We start from the raw sequence: 11384 nt of genomic DNA, 5'->3' as shown, positions 1-11384 counted from the left end.
ACTGTATGGAACTTTCCTGTGAAGCTATACTCTTTTTATTGATGTTCCATTATTGTGTGTGATCTCGATAGTTTTTTTTAGGGAAGCCCCATGCTGGACATTTGTTTCTAATAGACACTTTGATATGGGCATGCGCAGTTGCCGAATATTCGGACTTAGCCCAGTGCGCAACGACTCCATTCCACAGACAGTCTAGGCTTTCCTCTTGTTAACCTCGCATCTTTTACATTGGACATCGCGTCTTCTGTATCTGATTTAAAGCTACTTGACAATGAGTGGAGATCATGGTCATAAAGACTCTCAGGTAGCATACTTTGTCAAACTACCATTGTTTTGCTCTGCCTTGTCAAATAAGTCGTTTTTGCCTTCTGACTGTTAGTGACAGTGACTGGTACAATTGATGATTAAATAGTAGATCAGTAAATAAGTTTCTTTGATTATTTCGTTACAAGTTTGCGATAGGCTACATGGAAACAATCGCTGTGTTCACATCTCAAAATATTTCTTCCTGTTGAAATTTGATAATCCATACCGGCATATAAGAAATAAAACGATTTAATGTATGTATTTTTATGTTTCGTAGGTCAATTCTGGATCTAGAGCCAATGGTAAGTCCATTGATAATAAATGTATTGTCAATCTGTATGGTTTGCCTGTTTTTCACAAGCTATCTTGATTCGTTGCCTACACTCTTAGTTCATAAAGGACAGAAATGGCGTCCCAGAGACTAAGTCCCTTCTCCTCCACTCTGTTGCGGCTATTGTTCAAAAAGAGGGCCTAGAAAATATACTTACGGTTTAGTGTATTTATATCTGATGCGAAATATGGGTAGTGGTATACATTGTGTTTCTCAAGCAGACATTCGTGTAATTATATGAATGTGCAATAATGCCTAATTTTGCAGCCGAAAGTAGCAAAATGGGGGTTGAGGACTTAGTCTCTACGCCATTTTCTTTTCCCCTATCTAGTAGCCACAGTGCCGATCTGTGAAAGAACAGTTAGCCGCGATATGGAGGTGAAAGCGGGGACCATAAAGCCGCTGTGAACCATGGCTCCTGGCTTGTATTTATTGTAACCACACCGCTACATCCCTTTATTCTCAAACAGGGCACCTTGACAAATATATTGCTATTACTTTGTTTTTTAAGCAACTTAATACGATAGTTTTGGAAAGGTTCATACGTTTTAATCCGAATAAGACGCTCCTACTCATCTTTATTTACATACTTAATATATAAAGGGGGGGGAGTCAGGTGGCTGAGTGGTTAGGGAATCGGGCTAGTAATCTGAAGGTTGCCAGTTCGATTCCCGGCTGTGCAAAATCACGTTGTGTCCTTGGGCAAGGCACTTCACCCTACTTGCCTCGGGGGAATGTCCCTGTACTTACTGTAAGTCGCTCTGGATAAGAGCGTTTGCTAAATGACTAAATGTAAATAAAATAGCCTATTGATTATCGTAATCACATATTATTTTGAATCAAGCCTGAGTTATCTATCTCTGTTATTGTTCCTTTGGCAATAGTGGACCCCCAAATGCCATGACAGTGTCAGTGGGACACCTCAAGGTGATGATCAAGTGCAGGAATAAGCAACCAAGAAACATAAGCAACCGTGTAACAAAAAAAAAGTAGGCTACTCTAAATCAGAAACTCAGAGTCAAATGGAGAATTTTGTTTATGTTCAACAACATTCCAAATCACATGAATTCACTTGAAAATCTCTCACTCAAATGCAGCCCCCACAGCAGCTAAAGAACCAGTAGTTTACTACACATTCGTTGACATTCTGTGCATGCATCATCTGGTGTGGGGGTATGCATGTGGAGGCTGTATTACATTTACATTTAGTCATTTAGCAGACGCTCTTATTGGTGGTATTAAATCTAGTTTGTTCTGACAACAGATATGCCAGCTCTGTGAGAGGGAAAACAAGCTCACAGATGCCCCCTCCCTTCCATTGCCACAGACAACATATCCCTCCTACCTCCCTCTGAGCTATCTCTTTCTCGTTTTGTAGCCACACAGGTAGAGAGGATGGGTTATGTTCTGACTGTCAATTGCCCTGTCCCAGTTTTGGCTTGTCACAGTCAGAGGTAGGGTGCACAGGCATGTAGATCAAAAAGATCCGGAAAAACAAAAACAATGACTCCAAGTCAGGAAAACAACATATTTTCTTTAAAAATATTTTTGGGTCCAAAGGGCAAGTTCTCCTCATCGCTATTAAGGCAGGCTGTCTCAAAGTCAGTATGATGCACCGTTACAATTTTTTAAGGACCAAGTACGAGTACCGATATATTTTTTTCTGGTACTTGCCGATAACGATACAGATACCTACAGATTTATTAATGTATTTTTTTTTTTGTGATGTGGCAGTTTTCCAAGCACAACACAGTGAGACTAATGAATGTAGGACAGCTTCTTAATTATTACTCGAATGAAAAAAGTATTATTTTGATGTGCTTATCACAAACTTAAAGCACACATTTCAGTGTCCAATAACCTTCAAAGGGCATAATTACCATTGTCATAATAAAAAAGTATCGGTCTTTGGTATCGGGGGTATTTTTACGAGTACAAGTACATTGTGCTTGGTACATTTACATTTATTCATTTAGGAGACACTTTTATCCAAAGCGACTTCCAAGAGAGAGCTTTACAAATGTGCATAGGTCAATGATCATAAACAACGATATAGCCCCAAAAACATTGTGGGTAGCCAAAACATGAAGCATATATTGTGAAAAGCAAATAAGTGCCAATGCGATGAAACATAACAGTGGTATCGGGCCCGATACCGTTACTGGTACGATCCCTAAAAGTCAGCATATGCGCAGTTATTTATTTTACTCCCTGAAAGGGAGATCTTATTTTTGCATACATCAGCCACTTGCAGGGCGACACCTAAGACAACGTCAACCTAAACTGCCTGGTAACAATGGGATCTAAATCTCCGAAACATACTCAGGTTTCATAGTGGTCATAGAGTTGCCATTGTTTCGTGGGACCGCTGCTAAACAAGTGACCCTCAACTTTTGTCCCAGATCCCCACAGACACAAGGACAGGCACAAAGAGAAGGAGCACCGACACAAAGACCAAAAGAAAGACAAGGAGCGCGAGAAATCCAAGCACAGCAACAGGTATGTCAGGTATTTTGGGGGGTACCTTTCTCTCGCCCCCTCCTTTCTCCCGTGGTCATGAGGACCTTCAGATACGTACACGTTCTTCATGACACCGGGACAACAACTGATACAATTTTCTTCTTGTTGCTATGGGTGACCCGGAATCCTTGACATCATTTCAGCTGAAGATGTAACAGAGACATTAAAAGGCATTCCTAATGTCAGTGATAATGGCTACATGTCATAAACAATGCCGTGAAATATATAGGGCACCTGTCAGTATTCGATCCTGTTAGGTATTCCGTTCGCTATTGGAACCCAACAGCTTTGTGTCTGTGTCTGTCTGTCTGTCCGACCACCCCTCACCTCTGGCCACCCGACCCCTGACCCCGTGACCTCGTCTGTCCCCAGCGAACACAGAGAGCACTCGGAGAAGAAACACAGAGACAAAGAGAAGGAGAAGCCCAAGCCCAACGAAGGCAGCGCAGACAGACACAGGGACAAACACAAGGACAAGAGGAGAGAAGACAAGGTCGGTTCTCTTGATAGGAAGGGGGAAGACTCGCATCCATATGAACGCATCTCGAGTGTTGTTATACCGGGTGGAATACATCCACGTCCAATAGGTCATGGGGATGCCCTAGTTCATGGACGCCGCTGTTGATTGCCTGCTTCTCCTCTGTTCCTTGCAGACCAAGTCATCCCATGTTGATGGCAAGCCTAAAAAGGAAAATGGTTATTCAAGGTAAACCAAATTAGATTTGTTTTCCTGTGTTTTTTGCAACCCCCAAATCATAAGGTGATGTGGAATCAATGGGGAATTGGGTCGTGTAACCGACCACAATTCTGGGTCCAATACTATGTAACATCCTCCTTGGCTTTCAATGGTATTTGATGTCATTTAATGTTGAATCATGTGAGCGATCTCACGTTTGGGGGTTGTCCCCCGGGAACCCCCAAAACGAGCGCACCCTGCGTGGCCCAGTCGTGAGGATGGTGTGTGTCGTCTCAGGGACACGTGGAGCAGCCCCAGTCCCCCTGTTGTGAAGAGCGAGCCAGAGGACGACAACGGCTTCTCCCCCTCTCCCAAACACAACAAGCCCCTGAAGAGGGAACACGACCACGAGGACGAGTGAGTCCACCCGGGGTGGGGGTTGGGGGGGGTGGGGGGGTTGGGGGGACTTTGTGTCATCCACTTCGTTTCTGTCACGTGTCATTGTGCCGTTCAAACAGGTGATTTACCCAGCAGGCTCAAGGGGAAGGGTTGAAACTCCTCTCGGTGTTCTGTGTTCAGATTTGAGAGCAAGCCCAAGAAAGTCAAGGCAGAGAACGGCAAGAAGGCGAAGAAGAGGAAACCGGAATATGAGGAGGAGGAAGACGAGGAGGAAGAGGCAAGTGCCTGCCTGCTCGGCTCCAACAGAGGACGTGGCCACAGACCCATACCTCCCTCGTCCTCTTTCAGTTTCCTCCCCTCCGCTCATTCTCCCGTGCGTTCACTTCCAGGACGTCAAACCCAAGAAGAAGATGAAGGACAAAAAAGGAGGAGTGGGCAAGAAGGTCAAGAAGGAGCCAGAGGAGAAGTGGAAATGGTGAGTGCGTCGCCGGAGTGGCTCACGGTTTGCTCTTTTCAAAACAGCCCGAAGGCATTCTCACCACTTCCTGTGCGAGCAGGGCATATCCAGCACTCGCGCAGCTATTTTGCAGATGTTGAGCGGAGTAGTGAACAGCGAGCCTGTTTATATTCGACATTTTCCCTTACGAATGTCCCGTTTTCCTTTCTGGGGTTCTCTTCACCTCTGGACTCTGTTCCTGACCTTCCTGGCGGGGCCTCTGGGCTGTGCAGGTGGGAGGAGGAGAGGGCCACAGACGGCTCCAAATGGAGGTTCCTGGAACACAAGGGCCCGGTCTTCGCCCCTCCTTACGAGCCACTACCTAACCATGTCAAGTTCTACTACGACGGTGAGTCACTGTGTGTGTGTGTGTTTGTGTAGTAGTAGTAGTAGTAGTAGTAGTAGTTGTATTACCAGCTACTGCACTTCATTTTGATACAGACAATTGATGGAGATTTTAACCCCTCTCCTCTCTTTCTTTTTCTGTCTCTCTCTCTCTTTCTGTTTCTTCCCATACATCTCACATTGTGTCTCCCATTCTCTCTCTCTTTCATCCCTCCCTCCGTAGGTAAGCCTTTCAAACTGAGCCCCTCAGCGGAGGAGGTGGCTACGTTCTTTGCCAAGATGCTGGATCACGAGTACACCACCAAGGACATCTTCAGGAAGAACTTCTACAAAGACTGGAGAAAGGTGAGGAGGAGGAGGAGGAGGAGGAGGGTCCCCACAGACAGACAGACACGGCTGTGGGATGCCATTGGTCAGATGTACAAGCTGAGGAGGAATCTCTTCTCTCTCTCTCTCTCTCTCTCTCTCTCTCTCTCTCTCTCTCTCTCTCTCTCTCTCTCTCTCTCTCTCTCTCTCTCTCTCTCTCTCTCTCTTCTCTCTCTTCTCTCTCTTCTCTCTCTCTCTCTCTTCTCTCTCTACCTCCTCCTGCTCTGACCCCAGGAAATGATCCCGGAGGAGAAGTCCAAGATCACAGACATGAATAAGTGCAACTTCACCGAGATGAGCGAATACTTCAAGGCTCAGTCGGAGGCCAGGAAACAGATGTCCAAAGAGGAGAAACTGGTGAGACACACACACACACGCGCTTAAACACGTCATGTAATACGTGCGTATATACATGCATGTGTGTGTTATATATATTCCAATGAACAGTCGTTATTAAGCTCTGCAGGAGCCTGATATCAACCGTTCATGTGAAAGAGGTGTTTGGAGCCGGGAAACATCTAGAATATAGAACAGTAGCCCTGAGCACCAGGATTGAAGACCACTGTTCTTCAATGTTCTTACAAAGCAGGTATTAAGCATTAACATGTTCTTTCTCGCCATCATTGGTAGAAAATCAAAGAGGAGAACGAGAGGATCCTCCAGGAGTATGGCTTCTGCATCATGGACAACCATAAGGAGCGGATCGGAAACTTCCGGATCGAGCCCCCGGGTCTGTTCAGGGGGCGCGGGGACCACCCCAAGATGGGCATGCTGAAACGCCGCATTCGCCCCCAAGACATCATCATCAACTGTAGCAAGTGAGTGGTCTCTCCTTTACCGCCGTCATCATCCTCTCACCCGCGGTCGCTCTGGGCCGTAGTGCATCACTGAAACATACTGAGTGAACACATACGTTATTCCGCATAACAGTACACAGGGCATGTAGTTTGGTGTTCCTACCACAAGGGGGCCCTCCATGTATACCAATGGCATCCAGTATCCACCATGACCTCAACATGGCGAGTGTGAGTGTGTGTGTGGGAACTCGTGCATGTGTGCGGGTGTGTCTCGTCGGCCCGTGAGAAGAGGACATGTTGACAGGAGGTTGTTTATGGGGTCCTGAACACCCGAGGAGACTTTTACCGTTTGTTTTTCGAGAGTCTGGAGCTGTTACGACATCTTTTAGATTCCGACATGTACGCACACACACATACCCACAGAAAATTTACATTGCATGCAACGCACACATACATCCTTCCCCCCTCCCTGCCCTGTCCCACCCTCCCCAACCCTATTGTTGTGTTCCTCTGTTCTCCTCCCCACCACCTATTTGTGACCGGCCCACCCCTGGTTCCCCCCTCCCCCTCTTCTCCTCTGTATCTTACAACCATCTCTTGTTGTGATTGCCTGAGGATATTTTTAGCCTCGAAGTGTTCTCGTTTGTTGTTCCCTTGCTTTGTCCTCTCTGTGTGTGTGTGTGTGTGTGTGAGCGAGCTTGTTTTTGTGTATCGATGTGTCTGTTCATGCACGCGTCTGTGTGTGCGAACGTGGTCTTCCAGGCCAATTGCTGTTAGTTGTTTCTCATGTAAACACGGTCACATTGTGTGTGTGTGTGGTGACTATGACAATGCTCTGTGGTTGTTTACACGTCCCCTCTGTGTCAGAGGCAGGCTTCCTGGTAGTGTAGCCTCTGTTCCAGAGTGTGTGTGTGTGTGTGTGTGTGTGTGTGTGTGTGGTGTGCGTGTGTGTGTGTGTGTGTGTGCGCGCGTGCGAGAGAGAAATAATCTAGAATTTGACACAGAAGAGTCCAACACGTGACTCTACATGATAGAAATCCTGTCACCTGTGTGCATACATACAGTGCAGAACGAGTTCCACCCCAGCTACATTACGCCAGATCTCATCCTGAAAGTTTCCACCAGCTACTTCTTCCCTCTCCCCTCAGGGACTCGAAGCACCCTAAAGCCCCCCCAGGCACGCACTGGAAGGAGGTTCGTCATGACAACAAGGTCACATGGCTGGTGTCGTGGACAGAGAACATCCAGGGTTCCATCAAGTACATCATGTTGAACCCCAGCTCCAGAATCAAGGTGCACGTGACCTTTCACCTTCACCCTCTCACCCAAACCTGAACGTTTTCAACTCTTATTTAACCTTCACCTTGTGTATGTTTGTGGCTGTCTGCTTGTGTGTGGCTGTGCGTGTGTGTGCCTGGGTGTGTGTGTGTGTGTAGGGGGAGAAAGACTGGCAGAAGTATGAGACGGCCCGGCGCTTGAAGAAGTGTGTGGAGCGCCTGCGAGCCCAGTACCGGGAAGACTGGAAGTCCAAGGAGATGAGGATCCGACAGAGATCCGTGGCCCTCTACTTCATAGACAAGGTGAGGGCCCCCAGGAACCAGGAGCCTTCCAGACTACAGGGCCACAGGAAGTCAAACAAACTCCCTTTATGTGAACCCTGGTTTTTCAATGATCAGATGGACTATGTAGCTTATGGTTCATTTACAGTATACACTATATAAAACACTTTTATGTAATGTTTCATGTGATGGTATCAGGGTTTAAGCCTTTAAATTCATGTTTTATAGTTTATATGTAAAGCTATACGTAGTACGTCACCTACAACACACCTGACTCACAAGTGTTTTGCGCTGGTTGAGCATGTTTGCACTTACCAGGACTAACGGAATTGAACTACTATATAGTGTCGATTTATATTGTAGCCAGACTCAATTCGGGGTTTTGTATATGAAACATGTTGTTGTTGCCTGTGCTACTGTAACATTGCAACCCCCCCCCCATGAGGATCCACTCTACTCGTCTATACTCTACTTCACTACTCTATTGTACTCTACTTTAGTCTACTCAACTTGACTCTACTATATTATACTCTACTCTTCTCTAATTGACTCTACTCTGCTCTATTCTACTCGACTTGACTCCACTCAGCTCTATTCTAACAGTTGAGCTGTTTCCACACCACTGACCCAGGTTGTGTGTCCCCCCAGCTGGCCCTGCGGGCGGGGAACGAGAAGGAGGAGGGGGAGACGGCCGACACGGTGGGCTGCTGCTCCCTGAGGGTGGAGCACATCAGGCTGTACCCCAAGATGGACGACCAGGAGTTTGTGGTGGAGTTTGACTTCCTGGGAAAGGACTCCATCCGCTACTACAACAAAATCCCTGTGGAGAAGAGGGTGAGGGGGGGGGGGGGGGGGGGGAGGGAGGGAGGGGGGGAGGGAGGGAGGGTGATTTTGGAGAAGCGTGTGGAGCGTGTGGAGATACTGTAGGGGGGTTTTTGGTATGAGGGGGAAGTTTTGTGAAGTCGTGTTTTCCATTTCAGGAGGGCAGTTGAGTCAGTGACGAAGGGTTTGTTTTATGCCTGTTAATGGGTTGGTGTTGATTTATGCTTAAGCAAGGGTTAGCATGAGAGGGTGTGTGTGTGTGTGTATCAGGGGGAGGATGTTTGCACAGACAGGTGATCCAAGCCCTAAAGGCTTTCCGTCAGCCCTGCCTCAGGGGGAGGTCTGTTTCCTGCTATTACTGGCACACACACACTCTTTTCACACACACACACACACACACTTTTCACACACACACACACACGCATCTTCTGTCACACTCTCTCTCTGCTTCACGTACACAACGTTGACTCTCTGCACCACCGTGCATGGGTGTGTACACATACACACCCAACCTGTGTGGTAACACCTGTCCATGCCATCTGTAACAGGAAGCAGAGGGCGCCCTCATCTGGTCTTCACCTCCCTCTGCAGCTTTGATGACGCCATATTGAACGAGATGGAAGGAACCTGGAAAGTGCGTTTGTACGAGAGTGTTTGTCTTCTTTTCCAGGTGTTCAAGAACCTTCAGCTGTTCCTGGAGAACAAACAGCCCGAGGACGACCTGTTTGATCGACTCAATGTAAGCAGCGCGTCAAGGAACTCTCCGAGCGACACGCGCGCGCACACATCCACATCAACCCCAGCCCATAGTCAAGCTGCAGTAGGTCTCCCCCACCCCCCTCCCCCCTCACCCCCCCCTCTCCCCTGCATTTGGAGTGAATCCCTGTCTCCTTCCCCCAGACGTCCATTCCTGAACAAGCACTTGCAGGAGCTGAATGGACGGGCTGACAGCCAAGGTGTTCCGCACCTACAACGCCTCCATCACTCTCCTGCAGCAGCTCAAGGAGCTCACCAGCTGTGAGTGACGGGTCTCCATCGCTCCCCCACGCTCCCCACGGGCGAGACACACACACACACTATAGGCACCACAGACCCCACCTTCTCGCTCACTGAGAACTGCTAGAACAGAGTGGAAAAGGTGCCGGGCTGGAATCATTGTTTAGGATTTTCTCAGTATTTATTTATTTTATTCATTTTTTGGGGGGGTGTTTGTTTACAGTTGAAATCAATGTGTTTTTGAATAGTAGCAGATGGTGTCCCTCACATGATTCTCGGTCGAGTAAATAATAAACAAATGTCTTCCCCCTCCTCCCTCCTCCCTCTGTGCGCAGCGGGATGAGAGCATCCCAGCCCAGATCTTGTCTTACAACCGGGCCATATCGTGCCGTCGCTATACTCTGTACACCACCAGAGGGCGCCACCCAAGACCTTTGAGAAGTCCATGCTGAACCTGCAGACCAGGTAAACCCCAGACATACCATCTATTCCCACGAGGTACTCCTCCTTGCAATATCATCCCGTCATTGACCTCTGTGGAATACCATGGGATACATTCACGCCCGAGTAGGATTCGTTTCCAAGTCGATCCTGAACAAAAACGAAAATGCTGGGACACAACGCATGCGTGCACTGTGTATTTGACAGGGGATTTGACTTGTCCTCTCGCTGGGACCTGCTTGTGAACGTGCGCTTTTTGTCTCCTGACGGCAGATAGACGAGAAACAGCAGCAGCTGTCGGCGGCCAGGAAGCAGCTGAGGAGTGCCAAGGCAGAGCAACAAAGCCTCGCACGACGACAAGAGCAAAAAAGTGCGTCAGGACGTCTGCCAAGTGGGACAGGATGGGGCCGAGACGGATTGATACTGCTCGTTAGGCCGTGTCCCCCTCAGTGGTCTTCGGCCCTGGTCCTCGGGGGCCTCGCTGTCCTGTATGTTCTAGATGTTTCCCTGCTCCAACACACCTGATTCAAGTGAATGGGTCATTCGGCTCTGCAGAAACTCGATAACAACTTCGTTTGAGTCGGTTGGAGCAGGGAAACATCCACAACATACAGGACAGTGGGTCCTCGAGGACCGACGGCCCACTGTCACATGCTATTCACAGGGACAAGTACACGCGTGTGCTTGTTTATAGGCATCTACATACTTCTCTTCATGTGTGCATGCTTGTGTGTTTTGTTTTTTTGGCATGTGTGTGTGCGTGCGTGCGTGTGTGCGTGCGCTCGCCCAGGGCCGTGGAGGTGAAGAGGAAGGCCGTGCAGAGGATTGAGGAGCAGCTGATGAGGCTGCAGATGCAGGCCACAGACAGAGAGGAGAACAAGCAGATCGCCCTGGGAACCTCCAAACTCAACTACCTGGACCCACGGATCTCAGTGGCATGGTAAGATGGAGGGAAGGACTCTCTCTCTCTCTCTGCCATCCACTCACATATTACCCCCCCCCCCTGTCCACTTACAAAAGGCTCTAATCTCATCTTTGCCGGATGGTTTCAATTGGAGCTTTCTTTCTGCGTTCCTCCTCCACCCATGCCCGAGGTTGGACGCCACAGTCCCATAAAAAATGAACCAAAACGTCTAGTCATACAGCTGACAGGTGCATGTATTTTGAATGGCCTCCAAAGAGCAGAGCACAGCACAGCTGTACCGAGTTGTCAGGATCTGGGGCCTTTGAGGTGAGGGAGTTGGTGTCAACGTCTTGCATTGTGGGACGGCGGCAGCTGAGAAAACCAAAGAAGAAGATAGGGGGGGGGGGGGGGGGGGGGGGAAGCGGA

The 11384-nt window shown here is 48.3% G+C and overlaps 1 pseudogene; it reads left to right on the top strand.

Moving 5' to 3' along the window:
* The first annotated feature begins 83 nt into the window (after window positions 1-83).
* The window catches only part of LOC136946546 (DNA topoisomerase 1-like), a 16671-nt pseudogene continuing 5370 nt past the window's right edge, over window positions 84-11384 (top strand).

Source organism: Osmerus mordax, chromosome 7 (genome assembly GCF_038355195.1).
Source record: "Osmerus mordax isolate fOsmMor3 chromosome 7, fOsmMor3.pri, whole genome shotgun sequence".
Lineage (NCBI taxonomy): Eukaryota > Metazoa > Chordata > Actinopteri > Osmeriformes > Osmeridae > Osmerus > Osmerus mordax.
The sequence above is the reverse complement of the archived record's forward strand: the minus strand, read 5'-3'. Positions and strand labels throughout refer to the sequence as shown.